This window comes from Otolemur garnettii, unplaced genomic scaffold (assembly GCF_000181295.1).
Source record: "Otolemur garnettii isolate 467f Iridium unplaced genomic scaffold, OtoGar3 scaffold00050, whole genome shotgun sequence".
NCBI lineage: Eukaryota > Metazoa > Chordata > Mammalia > Primates > Galagidae > Otolemur > Otolemur garnettii.
The window spans coordinates 2,185,292-2,194,953 of record NW_003852445.1 but is presented as its reverse complement, the minus strand read 5'-3'; the positions used below and the strand labels follow the sequence as shown (position 1 = coordinate 2,194,953).

Below are 9,662 nucleotides of genomic sequence, written 5' to 3'. Positions count from 1 at the left end.
TTGCCACCTAGGGCAAATAGAGACTGTGGTCTACACTTTTTTTTTTTTTATTGAATGGTAACTGTGTACATTAATGCACTTCAATCTACACTTCTTAAAAGACAAAATATTCTCCATCAGATTAATGAAGATCTATTTCCAAGAATGGGGGTCTGGTTTAATGAGGTGTAGAGAAATGTGCTCAGAGCTGTTCTATTCTCCCTTATGTTCCTGTGTCTCTTTTCATATCTCGTTTCTAGATTATTAAACCAAATCTCCCTCCACCGCTACCAATTCAGTTTTTATTAGGTAAAATTTCTAGGTAAGTTCGAGATGAGGGGAATGAATAAACTAAGAAAATTTTACCCCCAAACATGACTACTTCGTAAAAAGAATACTTTGAATTGGGCAGCGCCTGTGGCTCAAAGGAGTAGGGTGCCAGACCCAACAGCCAGAGGTGGCGGGTTCAAACCCAGCCTCAGCCAAAAACTGCCAAAAAAAAAAAAAATACTTTGAATGAAAGGCCACTGGAGACCGGAAAGCACCTGGAAGGGGCCTCTATTTGCATAATCTGGACTGACGTAATAAAAAGATCAAAGGGGGCAACTGACTTCCTTTCCTCTCCAAGTCATCTCCAGGTATTGCAGGTAGAAGATCAAGAATGTCGTCTGAGCTGGCCCAAATCATTTAAAACACAATACCTGTCTCTCAGGTTAATTTACAAGTCAATCTGTTTCCCCAGCTATTCATCCTCCCTAGCAACCATTTGTTGCACCTATACTCTACATTTTCTCCTGTTGTTCCTAAAAGGCAGATATAAAAATACGAGTTTCATTGAAATACTGGGTTATCACTCTTGTGATTCTCCTCATGTGGGTGGTATCTGGAAATCAACATTTCTCTTCACCTTAATGGTGAGTTGATCTTTCAGCAAACTCTGGAGGGAAGAGAGGGCAAGTTTTCCCTCATCCTAAACTGCCTGGATTTGTAAATCATGTTTTGGACAATGTAACAGCTGGAAGGAGAAATGATCTTTGCATTTGTGTTAAAATGTAAGAGGCTTTAAGGACAAACCATTACACCTTGCTGTGAGGAAGTCATTTGAAAAACTGGGTTTTGGAGCAAGCAGCAATAGGAAGAATTTAAAGCAAAACATTATAGGAGATGCTCAGAACTTCCTGTGAAAACTTCTCAGGATATTCTCTAAAAGAATCCTTTTAAGGGCATGAAAAGAGAAGACTCTGTTCAGCATTAGAAGTGAAGGTACCAGCGTGAAGAGCTAGCCTTAAGGAAAAATGTTTAGCCACTTAACCATGGGAGAGGTAGGTTCCTTACTTTGTGTCTGACAACACAACAAAAAAAGCTCTGGGACCTTAAAAGAAACCGTAATCTATAACAACTAACATTTACCCCTGGAATATAGCAGCCGCCAGAGACAGATTGAAAACCCACAGGACTACTTGGGAATGGGGCCTGAGAAGGGAATGCCTGGATCTCTCTTGGCTCTTGTGAGGAAGGGTATTTTTTGGTAGACTGTTATTACAAGACGAACTCTATCACCATCCTCTAGAAATTAAGATCCAGAAACAGGAGGTCACAATGTCAAGCTCACCAGATCCCATAATCAAAAAACTTGGTAGATAATAGGGTTCCTCCCTTCCTCTGGCCAACCTTGACTCTGGTTTACAGAGTTAGAGGGCTGTTCCATGGGGAAAAAAAAAAAAGAGGTTGTTAATGACTGTAGGGTGAACAAGCCTGGGTCAAATTCTTATGCTGGGAATCCTGTTTGCTTTCTAAGTAACTCCCGCCCCCACCCAGTGCGATCAAATTTGTTTTTTTGTTTTTGTTTTTCTGAGACAGTCTCACTTGGTTGCCCTCACTAGATGCCATGGCATCATAGCCCACTGCAACCTCAAACTCCTGGGCTTGAGCAATCAACCCTCTTGCCTCAGCTTCCCGAGTAGCTGGGACTATAGGCGCCTGCCAAAATGCCCTGCTAGTTGTTCTATTTTTAGTAGAGATGGGTCTCTCTCTGGTTCAGGCTGGTCTCTAATCCCTGTGCTCAGGCGATCCACCTGCCTAGGCCTCACAGAGTACTAGGATTACAGGCTTGAGCCACTGACTCAGGCCTAGTGCTACTGAATTTGAATCAACACACTGGGATTGTGGTAGGGTGGGACAATGCAATTACCTAACTAGAGCCAGGAATCCAAAAGGTATCACCAACCTAGCTTTGGAGATTTCCAGTAATCCTTTATATTATATTTATTTATTTATTTTTGTAGAGACAGAGTCTCACTTTGTCACCCTTGGTAGAGTGCCATGTTGTCACACAGCTCACAGCAACCTCCAACTCCTGGCCTTAGGCGATTCTCTTGCCTCAGCCTCCCAAGTAGCTGGGACTACAGGTGCCCGCCACAATGCCCGGCTAGTTTTTTTGTTGCAGTTTCAACCCGCCCTCCAGTAATCCTTTAGCAGAATGGAGTTGAGGTGTTCTAGTTGCCCTAAGTGAAACAGTACAGCTGTACAGTGGTTTTGACTCATTTCCCACACCCTCACTCCTCTCATCTCTCCCACCTCCATGCCATGATGATTTTAGAAACTGTGTGGTGATACACAAAAGCCAAAAATATTTCTCTCCAGTGAAGTACAGTATATGATAGGAAGGAGAGAGTTTTACTCACCAAAAATCCTCTTAGAAAGGAAGGTATGTCCATGGGAGAAATTCTTCCATAATTGCTTGGGTGCAGATTTGGGGCAGTGCCTGTGGCTCAGTGGGTAGGGCACCAGCCCCATATACCAATGGTGGTGGGTTCAAACACAGCCCTGGCCAAACTGCAACAAAAAAATAGCCGGGCATTGTAGCAGGTGCCTGTAGTCCCAGCTACTTGGGAGACTGAGGCAAGAGAATCGCTTAAGCCCAAGAGCTGGAGGTTGCTGTGAGCTGTGACGCTACAGCACTCTACCAAGAGGACAAAGTAAGACTCTGTCTCTAAAAAAAAAGTGAAGATTTTGGTGTACTATCTGCTCCAGGCAAGTGAATGGTTTTGTTTGCTCCACAGTCAGAGGAAAAATGAAAGATAAAGGAGAAGGGATGGAACCAGGAGAAGTGAGCTCTCAGCCAGCCTGTCATTTGAGGGCAAGAAATGTCTTTAACAGCATTAAAACTCAGTTTGAAATTTCTGCCTTTAGGCCAGGTCCATTGGATCTTGCCTCTAATGGAGGCCAAGGTAGGTGGATTGCCTGACCTCAGGAGTTAGAGACCAGCTTGAGCCAGAGTGAGACCCTATCTCTAAAAACTAGCTGGGTGTTGTGGCAGACACCTATAGTCCCAGCTATTTAGGAGGCTGAGGCAAGAGACTTGCTTAAGCCCAAGAGTTTGAGGTTGCTGTGAGCTGTGACACTACAGCACTCTACTGAGGGTGACAAAAGTGAGACTCTCTCCAAAAAAAAAAAAAAAAAGACAGGGACTTTTGAATGAAATTTATCTGCTACTCTAATCACTGTGCCTAGAATGGGACGTGGCACACAGCAAGTGTGCTTAATATATAGGATAAATGGATGGACAGCAGATTGAGGATCCATCTCCACCTGAAGCCCCCCGGCAGATTTAGATGTTCCTCCTTCCTGTATGTACATTCTCTTATCATACTGTACTTGTTTGTCTGTATGTTCTTGCCACTGAGCTAATTAATTTAAGATCCAAGGCCTCGCTCCTTCATCTTTACATACACAGTAATGAATTCTTGGTGATTGGAACATGATATATCATTGAACACAAGAATGACTATGACCCCATTTTACTAGAGGAGGAATCTGAGGTTCAAAAAGATTACATAACTTCTTCCCTTTTGGAGGAGGGGACAGAGTCTCACTCTGTTGTCCCAGTCTAGAGTGCCACAGCATAATAGCTCACAGAAACCTTAAAACTCTTGGGTGCAAGTGATCCTCTTGCCTTAGCCTCCCAAGTAGCTGGGACTAAAGGCACCCCAGCACAATGGCTGGCTAGTTTTTCTATTTTTAGTAGAGATGGGGTCTTGCTCTTGCTCAGGCTAGTCTCCAACTCTTAAGGTCAAGCAATCTACCTGCCTCAGCCTCCCAGAGTGCTAGGAGTACAGGCGTGAACCACCTTGTCGGCCCAGCAGGTAGATAACTTCTAAGGATACAACTAGGAACTTGCAGAGGTAAGACCTAAACCAAACATGTTATGTGCCCCTTTATTATTCCTTGTCACACTCTTTTTTTTTTCCATCTTACAGCATCTGCTTACCATGTTCTGTCTTGCCCCCACATTTTCTATTTATCCATATTTTACCCACTACTAAGTACTAGTTCAAATCTTACCAATTCAAATCTTCACATCTTGATGACTCTTATTCACATTAATTTTTCCCTTTTTCCCCAAAGTTCTCTGAGATAATTCTCAGGGGAAATAGGAGAGGTTATGAACTGGAGTATATGGCTTTGAGGAATAGCTTATCCAAATCCTAACTGCATTTTATACTCCATATTCAGGCTATTGGTGCAAATGCCTGTTTGTTTTGCAGATAATGGACAAAGAACCAATACTACCCTCCATTAGTCCCCCATTTCAGGTAGTGTTCTTTCATGATCTAAGGATTATGCAGTTGGTGATGGATGCAATTGTTTGCATGCTTTGGTTGAACTGAGCTCCTCAGGAAAAGCTGCAGAATGGAATTATGTATTTATTTATTTATTTATTTGAGACACAGTCTCACTTTGTAGCCCTGGGTAGAGTTCCATGGTGTCACAGCTCACAGCAACCTCAAACTCTTGGGCTCAAGCTATCCCCTTGCCCAGCCTCCTGAATAGCTGGGACTACAGGCACCTGCTACGATGCCAGGTTATTTTTAGAGATGAGGTCTTGCTCTGGCTCAGGCTGTTCTGAAACTTGTGAGCCCAGGCACTCTACCCGCCTAGGCCTCCCAGAGTGTGAGGATTTCAGGCATGAGCCACTGCGCCCAGCTGCTTCACCTTTTTGGTAGAGGAAAATAGAGTAACATTAGACAGTGTTGATTTTTGTTATCAACGATCCTTGGAAAGCAATGCAAAAAGTTGCCTCAGCCTCCCAAGTAGGTGGGACTATAGGAGCCTGCCACAAGGACAGCTATTTTTGAAGACTAGTGTCTCACTCTTGCTCAGGCTGGTCCTGGTCTTTAACCCCATAAACTCAGGCAATCCACTCACCTCTGCCTCCCAGAGTGCTAGGATTAGAGGTTGAGCCACCTGGCCCAGATTGCTCTTATTTCCTCATCTCTCAACGTGAGACAATTACCTTCAGAACCTGCAAAAATCCACAATAAATTTCCAATGCCTTATAGTTAAAATCGTTAGTAGGCACCCTAGCAGTGGCAGATACTTATTCAGTAACAATGTGCCACGTTAGTCTGTAACTGTACATTTGGCCCTAAATTGTATCTACACAAAATGTTGAAATGTATATAATGTGGGAAGCAGTTTGGTGTAATAACCAGACCTAAAAGTTTATTTATTTATTTATTTATAACCTTTTAGGTCTGGTTATTACACCGTGTTCAAACTCCACCACTATCATTTATCATCTGTGCGACAATAAGTTCTTTAACGTCTCTGAGTCTTGTTTGCTTCATATTAAAAGGGGACCCTATCACCTCATAAAGTAATTGTATTTGACATACAAATGTTAATACTGATAATAGCTCTTAAAGGCCTACTCCACTAGAAACTGGTTGAACACGTCACATGCATTTTATTGTCAGAACAGTCTGAAGAAATTTAAGACACTAAGCACAAAGTTTTGTAAATCGTAGACAACCCACATAAATCGAATGAATGAGGCAGAGAGAGATTAGTTACCATGGTCCGCAGCTGGCAGGCCACTTGAAGAACTCGGACTGAAGCCGGGTCAAGTCTGAGCACAAAGCCCATGACGCTGACTTTTACACTGTATCTACCTTGGCAATGCACAAAACGCTGAGTACAGTCCCGGCACGGCCCTCTACATTAGACAGGAATGCCCAGTGGGGTTTAAACAAACTCGCTAGTTTCCAGTCTGGCTTTGAACCCTCTGGTTCAGGCTACAGGGTCTCTCTAAGGGAAGTTTAGGTGTGAAATGGAAAATGCAAGCGTCTCCATTTCTCTATTCTCTTTTCCCCTGCAATTGCCGGATGTTTGGCGTAGGGTTCGGGGTGGGGGTGGGGCACGCCTCTAGGGTCTCCGCCCCTGGGACCCGCGGGCCAAGAGGAGACCGCAACGGCCCTGATATGGGTGAGGAGCCTGTTTCCAGCCGGACTGCGTCTCCGGGAGCTCCCGCGCGCCGCGCCTGCGCGCTCAGCACGTCGCCGCGCCGGCCTTGCGGACGTGTGCTGGCTCCTTTCGCGGTGTCTGGGCCTTGAGATGCGCAGTTCCCAGGCCTTTCCTAGCTCCAGGTGCGTAAAAAGGGCTTCAAAAACCTATGTGTGCGGTGGAGTGACCCCTGGGGAGGGTCGGGGCCTGCCTAGATGCCGCCAAGGACACCGGGACCCCGAACGGGGGCTCTCCGACCTCAGCTACTGAGCTCCTTTTCCTTTCACACTTCTTGGCTCTTGAGTGTGTTTGACCGGCAGCAGGAATCTCTAAGGAACGCGCCGAAGGGAGGCTTTTTTCCTTACTGAGGGTCGTATCACATACGGCATTTTTTTTTTTTTCTCGGCTGCGGCCAAACCAATTTTCCCCTTTTCTCATCCTTTCGTGGGGTGGGATTTTGCAATCTGTGGATTCGGCTCGACCACTAAATATTTATTGGTTGCGGGCAGTTGGGGTGAGGACTAGATGTCAGTGCCCTTTGTCCAGTGTAGTTGCACTGGGAGGGAGAGATGAGTGTTCAAGGCCAAGAGTGTGGGCCGGGGGGAGTGGGGCAGAAGTTAGGAAGAGAAAAGGCTGTGACGAATGCCAGCTGAGATTATTCCCCAACCGAAAGTTGCCTGTGTTTTTCTCACGTCTCTCATTTCCCACATTTATTTCGGTGATACCCTCACTTCGTTTTAATGGTATTATTTAAGACCATAAAATTAATAGGCTTTCAGTATTGAGGCAGCATTAGATTTCAATGAGGTCAGTTTATGCAGTCTTCCAGCGGAATGTGTCTTGCTCTTGTCAAGGTAACTTCCGGATTGAACCATTGGGCGGATCTACTTTTATTTTTAATTTCAGTTTAACATAAAAATATTACACAATCGTGAGGTGTTGGGGTTTTTTTTTTTTTTTAAAGTTATCGACGAAAATGGTCAGTGTGAGAGCAGACAGTTGAAATGGGCTTTCGAGCTCTGTGTGCACTCGTGTATGCAAGTACGTGCGAGACCACACTTGGGAAGGCGAGGATCCCTAACCTGACACTTAGAAATAGGAGATGAGATCACCACTTGCACCAGTGCTTTTAACAACATAGGGCTCCCAGTAAGTCCTTTCCCACCCGGTGGAAGGCAAGTGACAATAGTATCGAGTCTTAGTGCTAGTGATGGTTGATCAGCCACAGTCTGGTTTTTGCACGGGAAAGGTAGAAAGCCAGTCCTTGTTTTGTGGTTGCGTCTGTGTGTGTGTGTGCGCGCTAGCGTGTTTTGTTTTGTCTTGTTTGTTGAGACAAGAGTCTCAGCTGGTTGTGGTTGTCCAGGCTAGAGTGTAGTGGCACGGTCATACCTCACTGCAATTTCAAACTCCTAGGCTCAAGGGATCATCGTGCCTCCTGAGTAGCTGGGCCAAGCACAAGCCACCACGCCCTGGTAATTTTTCTGGGTTTTTGTTGTTGTTGTTGTTTGTTTGTTTGTTTGTTTTAATTTGGTAGCGACAGGGTTTCACTCTTGCTTAGGCTGGTCTCAAATTGCTGAGCTCTAGTTATCCTCCCACTTCAGCCTACCAAAGTGCTAGGATTACAGGGGAGCCACCATACCTGGCCAAATCCCTGTTATAATCAGAGGTAGTTGTCTGGTGTGGTTCTAGTGTGGTTCTTTTTTAGGCATCTTATACAAAAACATTTATTAAAGGGAAGGAGAAGTATACCAAAAAAATTGAGGAGTCAGGCTCCAGATCCTACTGTGTGATCATTTTCAATCCTGATCTTAAATAGTTTAGTAGACTTTGCTTGGCTGCCCTCATGGGGGAAGCTGCTCTGGCACACCAGACTTGGTACATGGCCAGTGCACTGCAGTTTTCTGGAGGAAGTTGCAGTCAGAGACTCACCCTTTCCTGCTTGCCATGCTCATACTATAACTTCTTTCTTGGAGGCCCTCCTATCACAGACCTTGAGGCACTTTTTTCTTTATTTTTGACTCAGGTCCTTTCCACTCCTATACCTTACCCCTTCCTCACCCATTCTAAGGGTCATAGTGTTAGGAGCCTTTTGTTGGGTGTCCCTCTGCGACGAGGGGATTTTCTTCATAGCACTGACTGCATCCACCTGACCCTCACCTCGTGTCCTTCTGTTTAGAGGAAGGACTGTGATTCCCAAAAGAACCAGTGCCTCTTTTTGCTGCTTCTTTGCACTGTTGCAGTAAGTGAGTAAAGGCTTATTACTTTTAGTTTGGCTCAGTGTCCTGATTGACTACCTTGGCACCTAATTTTTCTGTAGGAATTAAATAGCTGAGTTCTTGGCAGTTCACCGACTTCATGACTTAATTTTAATCCTTATGACTTTTGCTCTTTTTGTCAGCATGTATAGGGATTTAGGAGGTTGATCTCTTGTAATTTCTCAGTATAGTGAAAACGCATATTCATAGCACCAACAGCTAGCTGGTTGTTGCTAAGGTGGAAATCTGGATTTTATGTTCTATTTTATAAATTAATATAATGGCTTGTAGTCACATTATTTCATTTTGCATTGGTTTGTGTGGTATTTTCCATTTGGCCTCTTCTGTGGGCGTTTTTTGATAACTATTTTGGAATAATATGGGTCAAGTGAAGAAAACTGGACGTTGTTGCTTTCTTTGGTAATCTTTATAGCCTTTATAGATTACTTGGCAAATTTGAATAAAGTGATTGATTTGTTGTAGTGTAGCTCCCTCTGGCTAGTCTTGTGTAAAAAGGTATGTTAAGAACAGCATTCACAAACATTTTTGCCTCTTCCTACGAAAGTTTCACAAACAGTATTCTTGCTATATGTTGTGTACTCTGATACTATTTTGTTAAAATTATGACCATGATCCATCTGGTTGACTTCACAGCCTATTAATGACTGCAGTTTTTTTGAGAAACATGGTGATAAAGTAGCTAATAAAAGATATTTATTTGCTCAATAATTTTTTTTCTGTTTCTGATTCATACTGCTGAAGAGACCCACATTGGGTGTGTTTGTGTTTAAGGTGTCTCCTAGAAGACATCTTGAACACAAATATGTTGGATGCTTGCCAGATCAGCTGACCAAAGAACTCTGTTTCTGATAGTTCTCTGATCTCAACTACAAGATACATTGGAGAGGATCACTATGGCAATTTTTTTTTTTAAGATTTTTATTTATTTTTTTGAGACAGAGCCTCAAGCTCTCCCCCCTGGGTAGAGTGCTGTGGCATCACAGCTCACAGCAAGCTCCAACTCCTGGGCTCAAGCGAGTCTCCTGCCTTAGCCTCCCAAGTAGCTGGGACCACAGGCGCCCACCACAACGCCAGGCTATTTTTTGGTTGCAGCCGTCATTGTTGTTTGACGGACCTGGGTTG

The 9,662-nt window shown here is 44.1% G+C and overlaps 1 protein-coding gene across 1 annotated transcript in view; it reads left to right on the top strand.

The window, feature by feature from the left end:
* Positions 1–6,345: 6,345 nt before the first annotated feature.
* Positions 6,346–9,662, top strand: part of ZNF770 (zinc finger protein 770) — a 10,360-nt gene continuing 7,043 nt past the window's right edge. The window contains exon 1 of the mRNA XM_012806336.2: positions 6,346–6,407. The gene's annotated coding sequence lies outside the window, so the exon portion shown is untranslated. The remainder of the gene's footprint in view (positions 6,408–9,662) is intronic.